This window comes from Oreochromis niloticus, linkage group LG15 (assembly GCF_001858045.2).
Source record: "Oreochromis niloticus isolate F11D_XX linkage group LG15, O_niloticus_UMD_NMBU, whole genome shotgun sequence".
NCBI lineage: Eukaryota > Metazoa > Chordata > Actinopteri > Cichliformes > Cichlidae > Oreochromis > Oreochromis niloticus.
Window position 1 is genome coordinate 24,378,732 of NC_031980.2, and position 9,442 is coordinate 24,388,173.

Sequence of the window (9,442 nt, forward strand, 5' to 3'; positions counted from 1 at the left end):
TGGGTGTCTTTCCTTTTGTTATATTTCTTTAAGAGTTCAAAATGTGTTGATTACATAAATATAATATAATTTAACCTTAGTTGTTCACACAAAGCATAAAGATAAAAAACAATATATACAGTGTTACCTTCATTTTAGATGTCAAAAAGTATTTGCGGCTCCCAGTGTTTTCTTTTGCGTGGAAACCGGGTCCAAATGGCTCTTTGGGTGTAAAAGGTTGCAGACCCCTGCGCTAGGGCAATGCTTCATGGGCTGCCTCTGTCGACCGACACACCGAGCCCCCGACAGTGGGCAGTGACGCCTGCAACGCCAGCTAAGGTACCGAAATACAACGGGCTAACCCCGCTAGAGCCCTACCTCTCACAAGTACGGCTAGCCGCGAGGCATAATGGCTGGAGCGATGAAGAGGCTGCTACACACTTAGCGCTAGCATTGGAAGGAGATGCACTGCAGGTACTCCTTGACCTAGCCCCGTCAGAGCAGCATGAGCTCCAGACCCTCACCATAGCACTCGAGAGGCGATTCGGGCAGCGGCACTCCACTGATCAGAGCAGAGAGCAGCTGACCAACCGGAGCCGTCGGCCGGGGGAGAGCCTGGGCACCTTTGCAGCGGACGTGTTGCTGCATGCTCGTCGTGGCTACCCGGAGTTCCCAGCAGCAGCCCATGAGGAGCTTAGCCTGCATGCTTTTCTGCGAGGACTTTTTCCAGAGCGACTACGTCAACACGTTCGCCTGGCCATGCCTCAAACTCTCCGTGAGGCGCTCCTTGAGGCTGAGAGGGCCGAGCTGGTGTTCACCTCGCAACCTAACCAGCAGGTGCCCCCCCCAAACTGTCCCCAAATCAGAGTCGCAGACTGCGACGGGGAGGGGGAGGTCGCCGAGATATGCCAGCTGCAACCCTCGGTGCCCCGGAGGCGTCTCCGTCGACCGGACTGCCCAGCACCTGCCCCAAAGACCAGGACTACGCAGCCTCAAGGAAACGGGGAGGGAGCGGTGTAGCGAGGGGACCACCGCTCCAGCTTCCTGCCCCCCTCCAAGGACGATGCACGGTGGTGGGCCGAGTTGGGCACCTCAAGGGACTCTACCTGAGCTGCTGTGTTGAGGACCAGCCATGCCAGGTCTGCAACAGGAGGAGCGGGCCCAGGAGGCGCTGGGGGTGGCTACTGCTCAGGCCACAGCCAGCGGAGGGGGGTGGATCCCATTGACAACGCAGCAGTTGAAGCGGGAGCAGGAGGCCGAAGCGACGTTGGTTCAGGTGGGGGCCTGGCTGGAGGCGGCGCAACGCCCAGACTGGACGGGGGTGTCGGGTCAGGAGCCCGAGGTGAAGGCCTACTACTCCCAGCACAACAACCTGGAGACCCACGACGGCCTCCTGTACCGGAGATGGCGGGCCCTCGGTCAGGGCAGAGATCTCCTGCAGTTGTTGGTGCCTCGGTCGCTGCGGTCGCAGGTGCTTGAGCTTGTCCACGGCTCGGTGGGGGCAGGCCACTATGGACCGCCAAAACTCTCCGCCGCCTCAGGGGACGGTTCTACTGGCCTGGCTGTCGACGGGATGTGGAACTTCACATGCACTGCTGCGACACCTGCACGGCGCAGAAGGGCCCCACTCAACGCTCCACTGCCCCCCTTCAGCAGTACTTGGTGGGGGCCCCGATGGAGCGAGTGGGAGTGGACGTCCTAGGGCCTTTCCCCGTTACGGAGTCAGGGAACCGGTACGTGCTGGTGGCGATGGACTATTTCACAAAGTGGCCGGAGGCCTACGCGGTGCCGGACCAGAGTGCGATGACGACGGCAGAGAGGCTGGTGGAGGAGATGTTCGCCCGTTTTGGGGTCCCGGCTGAGCTCCACAGTGACCAGGGGCACAACTTCGAATTGAAGGTCTTCGGGGAGATTTGCCGGCGGCTGGGGGTGGAGAAGACAAGAACCACACCGCTCCACCCGCAAAGCGACGGCTTGGTTGAGCGTTTTAACCGCACACTGGCTACCCAGCTCGCCATTCTCACCAGCCGCCACCAGCGTGATTGGGACCGACATCTGCCCCTGGTCCTTTGGTCGTATCGGACTGCGGTTCAGGAGTCTAGCCAGTGCACGCCTGCCGCTTTGATGTTTGGGCGGGAGCTCCGGACGCCTGTGGATCTGGTGTTTGGGTCCCCCCCTGAGCCGGAGATTAACGGTGGGCCAGAGATGGACTACTACAGGAGGCTGAGGGAGCGGCTGCAGGTGGTTCACGACTATACCCGCCAGGCCCAGGCCAGCGCCGGAGTAAGAGCCTACGACACCAAGTGCCGGGGGGAGGCTTTTGTGCCTGGCGACAAGGTTTGGGTGTACTGCCCGGTTCGCAAGAGAGGAGTGTCCCCCAAACTGTGCAGTCACTGGCAAGGGCCGGCGGAGGTCGTGGAGCGGCTAACGGAAGTGGTGTACCGTATCCGCATGCCGGGCCCGGGGCGCATGGTGGTGTTGCACCGGGACAGGCTTTCACCGTATCGACCACTCGCTCCGGCGGACGCTGGGGCAGGGGATGCTGGTGACACCCCAGGTTCTGATCCGAGTGACTTTTCCCCCGCCGGTCGAGACCGGCCGGTGCACCAGAAGAAGGCACCCGGACACTTACAGGACTTTGTGTGGGGTAATGGGGCTGTCGGGGACGACTGACCCCTTAGGTGGGGGCTATGTAGCGGGTCAGGGCTGTTTTGGGGTTTTGTTATTATAGTTCTGTTTACTGTTGTCATGGTGATGAGTGACGCGCTCTCTCGGCGACTGTTTTCCGGTGAGAGAGCGCCTTTTTTTGTTGTTGTTGTTGTTTATGTTGGGTTGCCGCGCGGAGGAGGGAGGTAGCGGCAGTATTCTGGGCCGGTTGTAAATAAACGGGTGCTCCCAAAGAAACCTTTGTCTCCTCCGTGACTGAGCTCGCCACAATACGCTATACTGCCTGTAAACTTCAAACCTGAACTGAGGAGAATAAAGTTGCCAAAAGGAGAATGGAGTCATGTCTCTCTGAGGGTGCAACATAATCTTGGTGTTTCCGCCCGGTTTGGAGTTTATACTGCAAAGAAGGACGAGCTAGAGGTGACTAGCCTCGCTCACTATCTCCCACCTGAACGCGTACGGCAGTGCCATCCCTCCGAGAAAAGGCAGTGAAGGTAAAAGTTTTTCATCATATCTAAAGTACAGCAGATGTCTCCTGATTGGGAGCAACTTCTTGAGGAGATAGAGGAAAAGTTACTTACACTGCTGGCACCGGATCTGAATGAGATTTGTGCTGCCCTTAGTTTAGCCGTGGATGAAAGTGAAAAAGACTTACCTCGTAAACTGAGGCGGCGTATTCTCCAGTACTTAGAGGGAGAGGATGTTACTGCACGAGAAGATGAAGGAATGTCTCTGTTGTTGGAATTAGATGACAAAATTAATGAAGTGAAGCAAAAGAGATGCAAAACTAATGCCCCGTTGTCTCAACAAGTGGTAAAAGAGCACCATCCTGTGGCTGAAAATGTGATAGCACCCAGTAATTCAGACGAGCAGAGAGAAAGTGTTTCTCATCTGAATGCTACACGAGTCACCCCTGTCGCTACTCAAAGTGTCCCTTTTGTACATCCACTGTACCGACGGGATCTGAAGATAATGGGACAAATTGGAGAACCAAATCAAAAGGACAAATTAACATACACTAGCTTGGAAAGACAAATCCAGAGGGCATTGAAGAGGGGTTATGATGAAGGAGACATTGTTGAAGCCATCATTCAAGCTATAACCCCAGGAACAAAACTGAAAAGCTATCTTGAGAGTAGAGTAGATTTGACTTTGCAAGCTCTCAGGCAAATATTACGGACTCATTACATTGAGAAAGATGCCACAGAGTTGTATCACTCGCTCACATGTGCTGTACAGGAGCCAAAAGAAACTCCAATCCAGTTTTTGATGCGAGCAATGGATTTGAGACAACAACTTGTTCTTGCTTCAGAGAGAGTTCAGTCTGGTTTGAAGTACAGTTCGGAGCTCATCCAAAATCAGTTTCTCCAGACAGTACTCACTGGCTTCCATGATGACACCATCCGAGCTGATGTGAAGCTATACCTGCAAAATCCTAAGATCACAGATGAGGCTCTTCTGGAAAAAATGACTGCGGTGTACAGTCTGGAAATGGAAAGAAGGAATAAGCTGTCAGCTGCATCAAGAGCAAAGATGATCAAAGTTGCAGCAGTTAGTGGGGAAGATCCAGAGGTGGAGAAAGAAAGCAGTATGCACACATCAAACAGTAAGAACAAGCAAGATGGAGCGGTCAAACGAGACACATTAATGGATAAAGTTGATCAAGGCAACAAGGCTATATGTGAGGCTCTGTAGAACCTCACCACTCACATTGCCAGTCTCCAGCAGACCGTTAAGCCTCAGCACATGAGAATGGCCGAACCACCTGACTGGAAATACCAATCACAGTCTAGGAGCACAAACGTTAGACAGTGCCAGCAGTGTCACTCATCCAATACAGGAAACAAATGCGACCACTGTTACAACTGTGGCAGTACGGAACACTGGGCAGCAGGTTGTCGTAGGAAAAAGTGCTCAGCTAATTCAAGTAAGATCGAAATCATACTTAACCCTGAAGGGGAGAAGCACCAAACCGACCCATTCAGCCTCAAAGCACTCCTCACTGGTAAACGACAACAAATGGCGAAGCTGGTAGGCAAAAGATGGCAGGTCCGTGGCTTCTTAGGAGGTGTCGACACCACAATATTGTGGGACACCGGCTCACAAGTATCGATAGTGGGGACAAACTGGAGAAAGAAACACATGCTGAAGTGAGGTCAGTGGAAGAGCTGCTCGAAGAGGGAGCTTTAGAGCTCTCGGCTGCTAATGGGACCAGTATTCCATATGAAGGATGGATAGAGACTGAGTTCAGCCTGTCCAAAAATGCTGTGGCTGGGATGACCAACAGGCCCGTCCAAGTTCCAATCCTAGTCGCCAGTGGTGACATTGAATGCCCCATCATCGGTTTTAATGTGATAGAAGAATTAGCTTTGAGAAATGACACCAGCAAAGACTGTATCCCCCCAGGGCATATGCTGGACAGATTGTGCTCAGCATTCGAGGTGGGGCACAAAACTGCAAGAGCTGTCCTGTCTGTCCTAAAGAAACAAACACCTGACAGCCATCCCCACATAGCCCGAGTAGGTAGGCGACCTGTGACCATCCCAAAGCGTAACATGATGACAGTGCAATGTGGTTGGTTAAATAAGAGTGTGTTGAGTGGGTCACATGCAGTGTTGGAGCCGAACTGTGAGACACCATGGCCAGCAGGCCTAGTTGTTAGAGAACAGCTAATCCAGCTCCCCTCAGAAGATAATGCTAAAGTTGCAGTGACTGTGGAAAATATGACTGACCATGATATCACCCTCTGTGGTCGCACTACACTGGGGTGGCTGCACAATGTTGATGCCATCTACATGCCGCAGGTAAAATGTATGGAGGGTGAGCTTTCTAAAACATCAGACAGTGCTTCCTCACCCACAGCGCAGTCCAGTCAGACAACACAAACTGAGCCCTGGGACCCACCAGTGGATTTGAGCCATCTGACAAGTGACCAACAGCAGCAGGTAAAACAGATGCTGAGGGAGGAATGCAATGTTTTTGCAAAAGATGACTGGGACACAGGATGCATTAAAGATCTAGAGCTGGAGATACAGCTAAAAGACAATGTGCCTGTGCAAAAGACATACAATGCAATCCCCAGACACCTTTATCAGGAGGTAAAAGCACACATACAAGACTTACTCAATCGGGGCTGGATCCAAAAGTCTTGTTCTTCATATTCTTCGCCTGTGGTATGTGTCAGGAAGAAAGATGGTGGCCTTCGCTTGTGTGTAGACTATAGGCTCCTGAATGCAAAGACACTGCCCGACAGACATCCCATCTCGAGAATACAGGAGATCCTGGAAAGCCTTGGGGGCAACTCCTGGTTCACAGTATTGGACCAGGGAAAGGCTTATCACCAGGGTTTCATGAGTGAGAACAGCAGACCCTGTACCGCATTTATAACACCATGGGGACTCTATGAGTGGGTGAGGGTCCCATTCGGCCTTACTAATGCCCCAGGAGCATTCCAGTGCTACATGGAGGGATGCCTGGGAGACCTCAGGGATGAAATGTGTGTCCCATATTTGGATGATGTACTCGTCTTTAGCTCAAGCTTCGAACAACACATCCAAAATGTGAGGAGAGTGCTACAGCAACAAAGAGAATGTGGTATCAAATTAAGGCCACAGAAGTGTGACTTTTTCAAACGTGAAGTCTGCTATGTGGGGCGAGTAGTTTCAGCAGAGGGATACAAGATGAACCCCAAAGAAGTCGAAGCAGTGCAAGCCCTGAAACAGGAGAAACCATCGACTGTGAGAGAGGTGAGGAAGTTGATGGGTTTCCTTAGCTACTACAGACCATACATACAAGACTTCTCGAGGACAGCCAAACCCCTCTACGAACTCTTAGCAAAGCCTAAGTCTGAACACAAGCAGCGTGGAAAGAATAAGGAGTGCCACTGCAAATCTGCCCAGCTGCCACCATCCCATCCAATCCAGTGGATGACAGTTCATCAAGAGACATTGGACAAAATAGTAAACCAGCTGACAAACCCACCAGTAATGGCATATCCGGATCTAGAGAAACCATTTGTTCTTCATGTAGATGCCTCTGAGGATGGTTTGGGTGCAGTCTTGTACCAGCGTCAAGGGACTGCCCTGAGAGTCATAGGCTATGGCTCACGGACACTGACAGCTGCAGAAAAAAACTACAAGCTACATTCAGGCAAGCTGGAATTCCTGGCACTGAAATGGGCCATAACAGAACGCTTTCGTGATTATCTGTTTCATGCGCCTCATTTTACTGTGTACAGTGACAATAACCCGCTAACATACGTCATGAAGTCAGCGAAACTTAATGCAGCTGGACACAGATGGGTGGCGGAGTTGGCAGATTATCAGTTCACTCTTAAGTACAGGCCAGGGGCAGCGAATCGAGATGCAGATTTCTTATCAAGAAGAGGAAAGCCCATTGAAGACATCATGCAGGAATGCACAGAGGAATGTCAGCAGGAGGCCATTGAATGTATTGGGAAAGCTCTAGAGAGAGAAAGAACAGGAGACGTGAACTGGATCTCAGCTGTCACCTGTAATGTCAACGCGCTTCCAGAGGAATGCATCATCTCAGAGCCAATTCAGCCATTTCCAAGTGACGACATCAGGGAAGCCCAGGATGCAGACATAGCCATAAATCGAGTTTTGTCCCTGAAAAGAACACACACCTACCTGAAGCATAAAGAAAAGATGGCGGAGAGTGAGGCAGTTAGGTACCTTCTTCGGCAGTGGCCCCATTTGCAGATTGATGGAGATGGCATTCTGAGGCGTGAGACCACAAGGAGAATGCAGTTAGTTGTTCCTGACTCATTAAAGCCCATGGTCTATAAACATCTACATGAGGAGATGGGACAGTTAGGAGCAGACAGGATGGTCGCTCTCGCCAGGGAGCGCTTCTTCTGGCCTAAAATGAGGCAGGAAATGGAGCACTATGTCACTCAGGTGTGTCGCTGTATAAAGAAGAAGAAGCCTAACAGGATAACTAGAACACCAATTCAGAGCATTGAAACCTCTGCACCGTTTGAGATGATATCCATTGACTATCTGCATTTGGACAAGTGCAAAGGAGGTGAGGAATACATACTCGTAGTCGTGGATCATTTCACCAAATATGCCCAGGCATATGCAACAAGGGACAAGTCTGGGAAGACTGCGGCAAGAAAGCTCTTTGATGACTTTATCATGCGTTTCGGTTTCCCATCCAAAATACACCATGACCAGGGGAAAGAATTTGAGAACAATCTTTTCCGCAAGCTTCAAGGCTACTGCGGTATCAGTAATTCTCGTACCTCCCCGTACCACCCACAGGCCAACCCTGCAGAGCGCTTCAATAGGACACTGCTAGGTATGCTGCGGACACTTGATGAATCACAGAAGTCAAGATGGAAAGACCATTTGAACAAAGTAGTTCATGCCTACAACTCGACTGTGCACGAAGCAACAGGATTTTCTCCATTCTTCCTTCTCTTTGGTCGTGAACCAACCTTGCCTATCGACCTGCTCTTCCCAAAAAGAGAAGAAGAGAAGAGTCAATCACACATTGGCTATGCAGAGAAATGGAGAGGAGTTATGCAAGAGGCCTATGCAATTGCGAGGCAGAAAATGAGAAAGAGTGCAAGAAGGGGACAGAAAAACTACAATCAACGTGCGTGGAGCTCTGTGCTTCAGCCAGGTGACCATGTCTTGGTGAGAAATCTCACACCCAGAGGAGGTCCTGGGAAACTGCGCAGCTATTGGGAGGATATGATTCATGTCATCACCGAAACGAAAGGTCCTGATAGTCCAGTGTATGTGGTTGAGCCATTGCAGGGGACAGGAAGAAGACGAGTGTTACACCGTAACCTACTGTTGCCGTGTCCTTACCTGGTCGACGACTCTGTGGTGTGTGAAAGCAGCCTGAAAGAGAAAAGCCGTGGAAACAAACAGAGACAGTCACCAAGAAGACATCATCAGACCAAACCCGATACTGATCAAACAGACACAGGCAGTTCCAGTGAAGACGACTGTCACACGTGGACAGCACTCAGATATGCTGATCCACCCCTCAACCTGGAAGCAGAGGATTTCTGCCTGCGGAGTGAAGCACTCGGAGAGAAGTCTGAGCCTGCTTTCAGAGCAGAGGGGCAGCCTGAAGAGGAACAGGTGGAGGAGAGACGCAATTTGGAGGAGGAGGTTAAAGCTCCAGCTGTTGGACCCGAGAGTGAGTAGAGTGATGCCAAGACATGGAGGCACAAGCCAAAGAGAATTAGACAGCCCCGGCGTGTCTACACATATGAAAAGCTAGGCCAGCCAACTGTCCAGCATTGGAGCACGTGCCCTGTCAGTGTGAACAGCCCTTCAAGTGCCATCCACCATTCCTCTGCCCCACCATCATTCATGTATCCTTTACAGTATGAATAGAAATAACAGAAAACACACAGTCAACTTTACATGAGAGTTTAATCTAAACGTAACATTACAGTTGCAGTTCATGTTGATGTGGTATTGACACATGTTACAGTTAAAAGAAAACAGGTACTCTGAGCATTATTACTGTAATAAATAGAGGAAAGGTTTATCATTCTAGCGTCAAAGAGTTAAGACAGTAGTGGGTACAATACGGGTTTAATGGACTCATGGTTTTGAAGTGTGTAATCACATGATGTTTGGGTGTAAATGGTATTTTCCTTGTCCCACTGCGAAGATTCGACGGGTCCACCAATGCTTCGAGGGATAACCCACCCTTCAATACAAAAGGACTATGAACATTTAGTTTTGTATCGTGACCATGAGAGACTTGTCCTGAGATAATAAGAGATGTCATAACCCAGTAATGTGTA